The sequence below is a fragment of the Gracilinanus agilis genome, chromosome 1 (genome assembly GCF_016433145.1).
Source record: "Gracilinanus agilis isolate LMUSP501 chromosome 1, AgileGrace, whole genome shotgun sequence".
NCBI lineage: Eukaryota > Metazoa > Chordata > Mammalia > Didelphimorphia > Didelphidae > Gracilinanus > Gracilinanus agilis.
The window spans coordinates 5,922,169-5,931,257 of record NC_058130.1 but is presented as its reverse complement, the minus strand read 5'-3'; positions in this window follow the sequence as shown (position 1 = coordinate 5,931,257).

The window sequence follows — 9,089 nt, the reverse complement described above, 5'->3', positions numbered from 1 at the left end:
CTTCTGGTCCTTCAGGAGCAATTGTAGCTATAAGGAAGGAAAATGAAGAATTTGAGCTTTGAGACCAGTAACAAATTTCAATTCGGTCCTCTAAAATGGGCAATTCTCAACCGATGAACCTAGGAGTAGACATATTGGAGGTGTCAAGAAATAGCAGAGGCTGTTTTACAGGGACTGAGTCCCCCATATCCTAAGACTATGAGCTAAAACTTCCCCTTAGTTCCCACTAAAGTCCCCTCTACCTGGGACTATGCAGGTTAGAATGGAAGGGAGGACTTCCTCTGTCTGGGGAGTTCCATCTAACTCAGTTGAATGCTCATTAAAGGAGTTCAGAGGGAAAAGGGGCCTCACAGTTTGTTTTGCCACGTGCCCTCCTGCCAGAGGAGGAATACCAAATGTGTCCCACTGTTGTCACAAAGGGTGATCAGGGAACCCAAATCTTTTGAGACACTGAGTCGTGCTTGATCAAAGCCACGGCACCACATGGTCTCTTGCCCCACTCTGTGCTAGTCCTTCAGATCTCTGCCAATTCCTGGACGTCCATCTTCCAGGCCTACCTGGTGATGAGTTAAAGTAAAATTTTGGTAAATCTTCCCTGTTGTATATCAGAGGCCTCACCTTTACCAGCAGAGACCGGGGCTTCTTTGAACTTCGGCCAGAGTTCTCAGCAGCTTCCCAAGGTCTCTGACTGGCTGGAGATAAACGTACTTCTGTGAGATTAACCCTTGTCTCACACAATGTGTTGTCTTCGTGACTCTTGATTACATTTTGAGATGTGTTTTGCCTGGGCGCTTCTGGGGGCTCGGGATCTTGGCCGGGTCACTGGGACCCTGGAAGCAGCGATGCAAACTAACGTTGGAAAAAACACCTCCTTTGTTTTGAGGTCCATAAAACCCCCTTCTGGAAAGTGGACTTTGGAGTGTTACCCATGGAAAAGGACTCTTGCCTGGGACTTTCCTGAATGGGACCTTGAGAACTAAGCCCTGGGACCCCCCTGCACTGGAATATTAAGGTGTTGGTGTTTCTCCCATTCGGCGGTGTAGCTTCTCTCCTCTATCTCTCTCTTATTATTGCTCTTGTTATATTCATTTATGCTTTCTGCTAATTCATTTATGTTTTCTTTTGCTGGATCTTTGCATAATAATAAGAACAAAACTATTTCTTTTGACCGTTTTACTTAAAATGCTATGGAGAAGCGTGTCTTATTGTAGAAGTACATCTTGAACCAAAGAGTTACATTAAGCAGCTACTTATGTAAAAAAAAATGATGTAAAACCTTAATGTTACACCTGATCGATGTGCGTGTCTATGTGCATGAGAGACTTGGGGAAATGATCTTCTTCTTTCCCTGCAGGATTCAGAAAGGTAGTTAAGCAGCCTTACGCCATAAGGATGTTGCCTTTGGTCATGGCATGGTCAACAGCATGTTTCCACTGATCCCTTTACAAATTAGAATTTCACTTTCATGCCCGCCAACCTCACCCGCAGAAATCCTCGGAGGGTTACTAGATGATCAACAGGAATATCTCAATTTTCTTTATTCAAATTATACTCCAGGGGCAGCTGGGTAGCTCAGTGGAGTGAGAGTCAGGCCTAGAGACGGGAGGTCCTGGGTTCAAACCTGGCCTCAGACACTTCCCAGCTGTGTGACCCTGGGCAAGTCACTTGACCCCCATTGCCCACCCTTACCAATCTTCCACCTATGAGACCATACACCAAAGTACAAGGGTTAAAAAAAAATTATACTCCATCAGAAGAGAGACCATGAGCTCATTTGGACAGACCTCCCCAATACTACCCTCTTTCATCTAGAAATATCAATTGCCAATACCTGTTGCTCACTTAAAGAAGGTGTTGAAGATACGTGTTGACTAAATGCTCAGAACTTCTGAGACGAGGAATAGCCCGTCTGCTTTTCCATCTGCCCCTTCTTCTTTACCTTCTAGGGCAGCTTCAAGCACAGAGTCAGCTTTGGCCATGAGAACTGCATGCCAGCGATGAAATCTCCAGGCTCGGTCCAGAGGCTGGTGGTCCTTCTCTTCCATCTTCAAGCTGATGATCCAGAAATATGGTTGAGAAAGCATTTTTCCCTCCCCAGTAAATACTTCAGTTGCATAAGCTATATTTTTTATTTCTGGCGTGTAACACACAACAGGCACCAGAAATGTGATGGCAGAAATGAAATGTCCTTCCCAACAAGGACCTTATATTCTAGGAAGATATTAAGCGAGTTTAGGTGAGTCTCTGAAACTCCCTGGGCCTCAGTTTCCTTCTCTGTAAAATAAGGGCTTTGTACTAGACCATCTGAAGTTCCTTGAATCTCCGACTCTCTGATCCTAGAAGAAAAAGAGACAACCTAGTAAAATACAGAAAGTAATTTAGAGGGAGGCTCTGGCACCTAGGGGTGCTAGTAGTCAGAGAAACTCTCATATAGGTGGCAGCATTTAGGTTGTTCCTTGAAGGGAGCTGGCTCCCAAGAAACAGATGAGGAGGGGGAGTATCCGAGGCACAAGAGACCAACAGCCTGTGCACTTGAATAAAAGGGGTCCTGACAAGGGCAACGCCAATCATTCCCAGAATGTGGGTTTAGGCCAGACAAAGTGCTGTGCAAGGGATTCTGTTAGGGCCTGAGCAGGAGCTGCCTTTGGTGAGGACAGCTGAATCCTGGAACAGGTCAGTGAGGGAGCGTATGTGGAATTTCCTTCTCTGGAGGTCTTGAAAAACCACAGGATAAATTCTCATTAGTCCAGGCCCTGATGGGGTCCTCCTGCCTGTAGGGCAAGGCGACCTCTCGCACCCCACGTCTCTTCCGGCCAAGGATGCTCTGATTCCTTCCACCTTGCTCCGGCAGAGTGTGTTTTCTGCCAGGCCCGATCCTTTCCCCCTTTCTTCCCTAAGACCTAACCTCCTCTCTCTTCAGGAGCTTCTCTCTCCCCCAAAAGGCCCCAAAGAAGGAATTAGCAGCAGGGAAGCAGGTCATCTTTTTCTAATCATGAAATACTTGAAGCAGGATGTTTCCTATGTTTTGCAGGTGTTGAGGCGCCCTCGTTCATGATGGCTTTGCCTTCACTCCTGGGTGGGGTTCTCTTTTTTTCCTGGCATGGGGCCTGGCTCCTTGGCAAGCAGAGACTCCCAGCAGTCCACCCAAGCCCCAGACAGCTGGGAAAAGGACTGCACTAAGCTGGCAGCTACAGTTCCCAGACCGGCAGGAATGGAGGCAACCATGTATGCCCTGATTCCAAGCAGCAAATCATGAGCAGTCCTGGCCACGGCGGCACCAGGCAGGGTGCTTCCCCTGGGCCCCTTTTCTGGGAACTCACTAACTCTGCCTCCAGGCCTGTCTTTGCAGCCATCCTCAGACCAATAAGCTATCCCTCTCTGGCCGGCTCGGGAAGAGACGAAGAGACGGTCTCCTCACCAATCCACCGAGCAGGTTGTCAGAGCACTTGCCCAGCTTCTGCAGGATGGGAGGTCGCCAAACACTCACAGCGCGAGAATGAACATCTAGCCATGCAGTAGCCAGGAGAGGTAGCTTCAGCTCTGTTTCCAAGATGAAGAAACGGAGGCTCAGAGGGAACTGATCCGATCGTGCTGGGAGGGCAGAGGAAAGCCTAGAATCAGGTGGAATCAGTAAACTTGCATTAGGCACGTACTGCGTGCCAGGCATTGGGCCAATGGCGGGAGACACCAAGAAAGGCCAACAATTGACCTTGTTCTCAAGGAACTTACAGTCTAACGGTAGAGACAGCATAAAATAGCTCTTTATTAACAATAAATAGACAAGACACACTGGAGAAAATCTTAGAGCGAAGGCACCAACAGAAAGGGAAATGGGGGGAAGCTTCTTGCAGAAGGTGGGACATAAAAAAAATCAGGGAAGCCGGACGATGGAGGTGAGCATGCTAGGCGCGAGGGACAGCCAGAGAAGATCCCTCATCTCGAGATGGAGTGTTCTACGGGAGGCTCTGCAAACAGTCCAGTGTCATTGGGTTGGGGACTATGTAAGGGGTCGGGGTAGGGTGAGGTGTCCGAGGACTAGACAGGTAAGAAGGGATCAGGTCGTGAAGCAATTAAAAATCTAGCAGACGATTTAAGAATATTTGATGGGAGTTCATGGGGAATCATTGGAATTTCTTGAAAATGCACATATCTAGGTAGGATGGAGTGATATCATCACAGCTGTACTTTGGAAACGTCTCTTGGACAGCTGAGTGTAGGATGGCCTGGAATAAGGGGGAGGGAGGTAACATGAGCAAAGCCATGGGGGGTTATTGCAATAGTTCAAGACGGAGGTGATGAGAATTCGCTCCAGAGGGCTAGTAGTGTGTAAGGAGAGAAAGGGGCAAAGAAGAGAGACGGTAAAAGAACTCGGCTACTATTGGTTAGGTGGGCTAAGAGAGAGAGAAGAGTCGAGGATCACTAAGGTTATAAGTCGGTTGGAATCATAGAAAAAATAGAAGGGGGAGGTTTGGAAAAAATATGCTGAATTTTGTTGCGGAAATGCTAAGTTAATATGAACATGGGACCAATAGGCAAAACTAGAGGTCAGGAGAAAGGTTGAGGCCAAACAAATAGATCTGAGAATCCTCTGGAAAGAGAAGCTATTTGGATCTATGGAGCTGAGATGGCCAAATGCAGCAGTACTGAGAGAGAAGAGAAAAGGGACCGGGGTTAAAATCTTGGGAGATCGCCACAGTTAGTGGGTGAGAGCTGGATGAAGAGCCATCCAAGGTCAGACTGAGATCAGACAAGTAGGGGGCGACCAGGGGAGAGCAGCATCACCCAGGCCTACAGGGATTATCCAGGAGAAGAGGATGATTGACAATGTCAAAGGCTTCCAAGGAGGAGAAACACTGAGAAAAGATCATCCATTTGCCCATAAAGAGAAAATTGGCAATTTTGGAGAAATGCATTATGATTGAATAATAAAGTCAGAAGGCAGACCATAAACAGTTAAGAGAATGAGAGGAGAGGAGTGGAGCCTCCCATTTTAGACGTCTTTCTCAAGGAGTCTAGCTATAAAAAGTAGGAGAGATATAAGACAAGAGTTAGAAGTAATGATAGAATGAAAGGAGGGGTTTTTGAGGGTGAAGGAGATATGGGTATGCTATAGACCAGAGATGAGCACTTTTTAAAGAGGGGGCCAAAGGAAAGGAAACTCTCCTCTGTCAGTCTGTTTCTAAGGTAACTCTTTTGAAGTTTCTTTGTATTGTATCCTACTCCGTGTATTCATCAGATTAGGAAAAATGTCTTGTGGCCAGATAGAACATTTCAGGGGGCCCATCTGGCCCTCAGGCTGTAGTTTGCCATCACTACTATAGATATTCGAGAAGCAGCTAGTACAGAAGAAGAGAATGAAAATTAGTGAGATAAGAGTGGCTGTCAGAAGGAGTGATCTTCTGGAGAAGCTGAGATGGAACTGGATCACTTGTGCAGGTAGAAGGGCTTGCCTTGGCAGAGAGAAGAGCCGCCTCTTTGTGTGAGATTCTAAGGGAGGAAGAGACAATCTGAGTGACATGAGATGTGAAGGAAGGAAGATGAAGAAGCGCTAGAGCAATGGCTCCCAGACTTTACTTAGGCCCCTGGAAATTAATTTTAAATATTTTTATTAAATTCTAATAGCAATTAATAGGAAAGAGAAATGCCCCTGTGACCATCACCGCTCCCCTGGATCGCTGCAGCACCCACCAGGGGGCGGTGGCGCCCACTTTGGGAATCACTGGTTTAAGGACTGGTTCACCTGCTTTCTCCCTGTTTCTCTCTGGCAAATGAGAGGTTTGACCTAGATGCTCCCTACATAATTTATAAATCTAAATACATGATTCAATGCTATTTAAGTCATCAATAAGCATTTTGGCAGCATCAACATATTCTGTGGACCTCTGGATAAACAAATTAAAAAGTGGAGAGACTCTGCCTCTAATAAGGTCTTTACATTCTACTAGACTTTTGTTCTTGCCTATATTGGAGACTATCCAATCCCGTACATGGCCATTCGCTTTCATTCTGCAGCATGGTGTCAGCAGCTACAGTAGTCCTTTTATGCTCATCAGGGTTGTGGGAATATAGAAATTTGGGGGGTTTCAATAGGAGTTGACCAGTCCCCAGAAGGTCCTCTACCAGGAGGAAGATGGCCAGCCTGCTCCACCACCATAGAGAAACAGATCCCAACAGGCATGACGGAGAGGGATAAAATGTCTTTAACTTGGAAGCACGTAAGGTTGAGAGCAGAAAGATTGAGAATGTTGGCTTTTTGCTGCTAACCCACCTCTCAGAGTCTTGTGTTCATGGAAACTGCCTACAGAGACACGATGTCCTCTTTCCTGACCTTTCTTCACTTCTTCACGCCTGATTTCAGGCAGCACTTTCTTTGTCCATGAAGCTTTCCTTGCTCTGTGCACACCTCCCCCGTGGGAATATTGCCTCCCTTCTAGAGTTTTCTTGCCCTTTGTGTTTATTGATGTACAAAAAACTATGCAAATAGAGATATCATTGCACGGTGGCTAGAAAATTGCTCTTGGAGTACAGATAACCTCCTTCCAAATCCCTTCTCTGACATTGACTGAGAAACCCTCTGTCAGTCACTTACTTGTCCTTTCAGGGCCTCCAATCCTCTAAGTTGCAGTGTAGGTCCAGATTATCATTGATTGTCATTGATAGAGTAAGTTTCCTTCCTGGAATCTCTCAATATTGATCCTATCATAGATCAGAGGATCATAAAATCTTAAGTCAACAAAGTACAAAAAGATAGAATGTCATCATAGTGGCCAGAGTATTGCCCCTGGGCCCAGGAAGACCTTGAATACCATCTTGCACTCAACCTAATGGTGTGACCACACTAAGGTCTCATTTTCCTTATTTATTTACATTTTTTGACCTCCCTTTCCATCTTAGAATCAATACTGTGTATTGGTTCCAAGGCAGAAGAGTAGTAAGGGCTAGGCAATGGGCGTCAAGTGACTTGCTCAGGGTCATAGAGCTAAGAAATGTCTGAGGTCAGATTTGAACCCAGGACCTTCCATCTCTAGGCCTGGCTCTCAATCCACTGAGCCACCCAGCTGTCCTCCATTTTCTTTATTTGTCAAATCAGGACAATACCATGTGAAGTCACTACCTCAGAAGGCTCAAAGGTGACGAGGACTGCAAAGCCCTATATCAGGGTCAAATCTTATCCTTATTTAATTCAATCCTTTTCCCGTGTACACCTCACTGTCTAACCCAAACACCTGAATAGCAGGAACTACTTTGTTTCTGCCTCTCTAATCTCTTCTGAATGCCGAGATTCCTGGCCTCAGTGGTTCTGGGTGCCCCGCCTCTCAATGCAACCCCAGAACTCATTAGCCTTTCTGGCCGCCATCGCTTCCTGTTGACACGTCTTGAGCTTGCAGTCCACGGAAACCCTCCCACGGTTCTCACAAATGGACATCTTGCTGTGGCTCTCCTCTCCTGCTGCCCGGGGATGGCTGATTTGTATAATATAAACCTGAGACTTTATCCCTCCTCCATTTCTTTGTGTCGGTCAGCCCATCTCTCCGGCCTGTTGTCTTCCTGCCATCCAACTGCTCATTCTCTCACCCAGCTTCATGTCATCCACACAATGAGAAGTAGGGAGAGGGGCAGCCTGTGGAAAAAGGGGAGGGAGCTGGTCAGCTTTCAAATTCCTTCTGGGCTGAGTCTTCCCAGTGCGCCTTTCCAGAATATCAAACACCCCCTGTCTTCAAATAGAAATTTTAAACAACATTCCAAGCACAAAGATGGCTCTTCCTTGGCTCCTCCTACCACCTGACTAGTCTCCTCCTGCCAGATCTTGTCCCTGGAGTCAGCTGATCCCATTCTGTCCAGGCTGGACGCTCGTTCAAACTCCTGGCTTTCCAGCCAAGGCGGGTTCAGATGACATAGGCAGCTGAGAGTGTTTGGGCTTGTGGAATCGCTTTCCTAGTCCTCTCCATATATAGGAAGCCCCCACCTCAACATAGGTATTTCCTCAGCTGGCCTCCAAAGTCCAGTAGTATTAACCTTCAAGTAACCTCCTCCAGCCTCTGGGAAATCGTAAGGACTCTGGGCTCTGGATATTTTGCACTTGCCCGCGATTCATCCTTCTTTGTCCTTAAATGTTCTTGAAACAATTAATTTCCTAAGGTGGCTTCTTTTCCCAGTAAAACTCTGGGATCCCATCTATTGCCTTAGCTAATAGCTAGGCCTAGGCCAACACAATCCTAAAGGTGCCTATATACATTGGTAGCCAGATGGCATGCGCTGGGTCCTAGACAACCTCAAGGATACAAAGTCCACCATGATCCCGGAGATGGCTATGTACATTGGTGACTAGATGCATACAGTGGATCCCAAATAATCTAGAGGCCAAGGCCTAGGCCACCAGGATCCTGAAGGTGAGTATATCCACATACACTCAGCAAGGGAGACTAATACACTTCTTTTCCTCTTCCCAGAGTGGTCTGTGGGGTTTCCCATTCAGGATCTGTTTTCAGTAGTCATCTGTCTCCTAGGTCAAGGGTAGAAGAGATCTTAGTGAGATCTTAGTGAGGCCTTGGACTCAATAGAAGAGAAGAGCTCAAAGTCACCCTTCCAGCCTCTTCTTTCAGCCCTCCATCTCTAGATGGCCACTTCAGGTTGGGTTTTCTGGAACCCTTTCCTCTTGAACTTGGAACATGAACGCCAACAAGTACCGTAACCTCCCATCAACTAAGGGGAAGGATCATGGAAAGGAGGCTTTATGGGACCATGGAAGATAGCAAATGGAAAAAATTTGAAAATCACTGATGTCAGCTGACCCCTATATGTGAAACATGGAATGGATCTCTTTTGCAGATGATCATGTGTATTTATCCAGGTGCGTCAGTTATGTCCCACATCCTTCTGCTGAGCTCCAAAGTATCCCTCAGTAGGAAGCTGGATAACTGGCTTTATTCATCCCTGTGGGGCCATTTATGATGTTTTCCTGTAATCCTACCCTCTGCTCCCTCCCTCTAAAAAGTCATCTATTCTCATAGCTTCAACTATCACCTCTTTGTTAATGGCCCCCAATTCAATATTTCTACTCCTGAGCTCCAGCTCCATTTCCCAAGCTG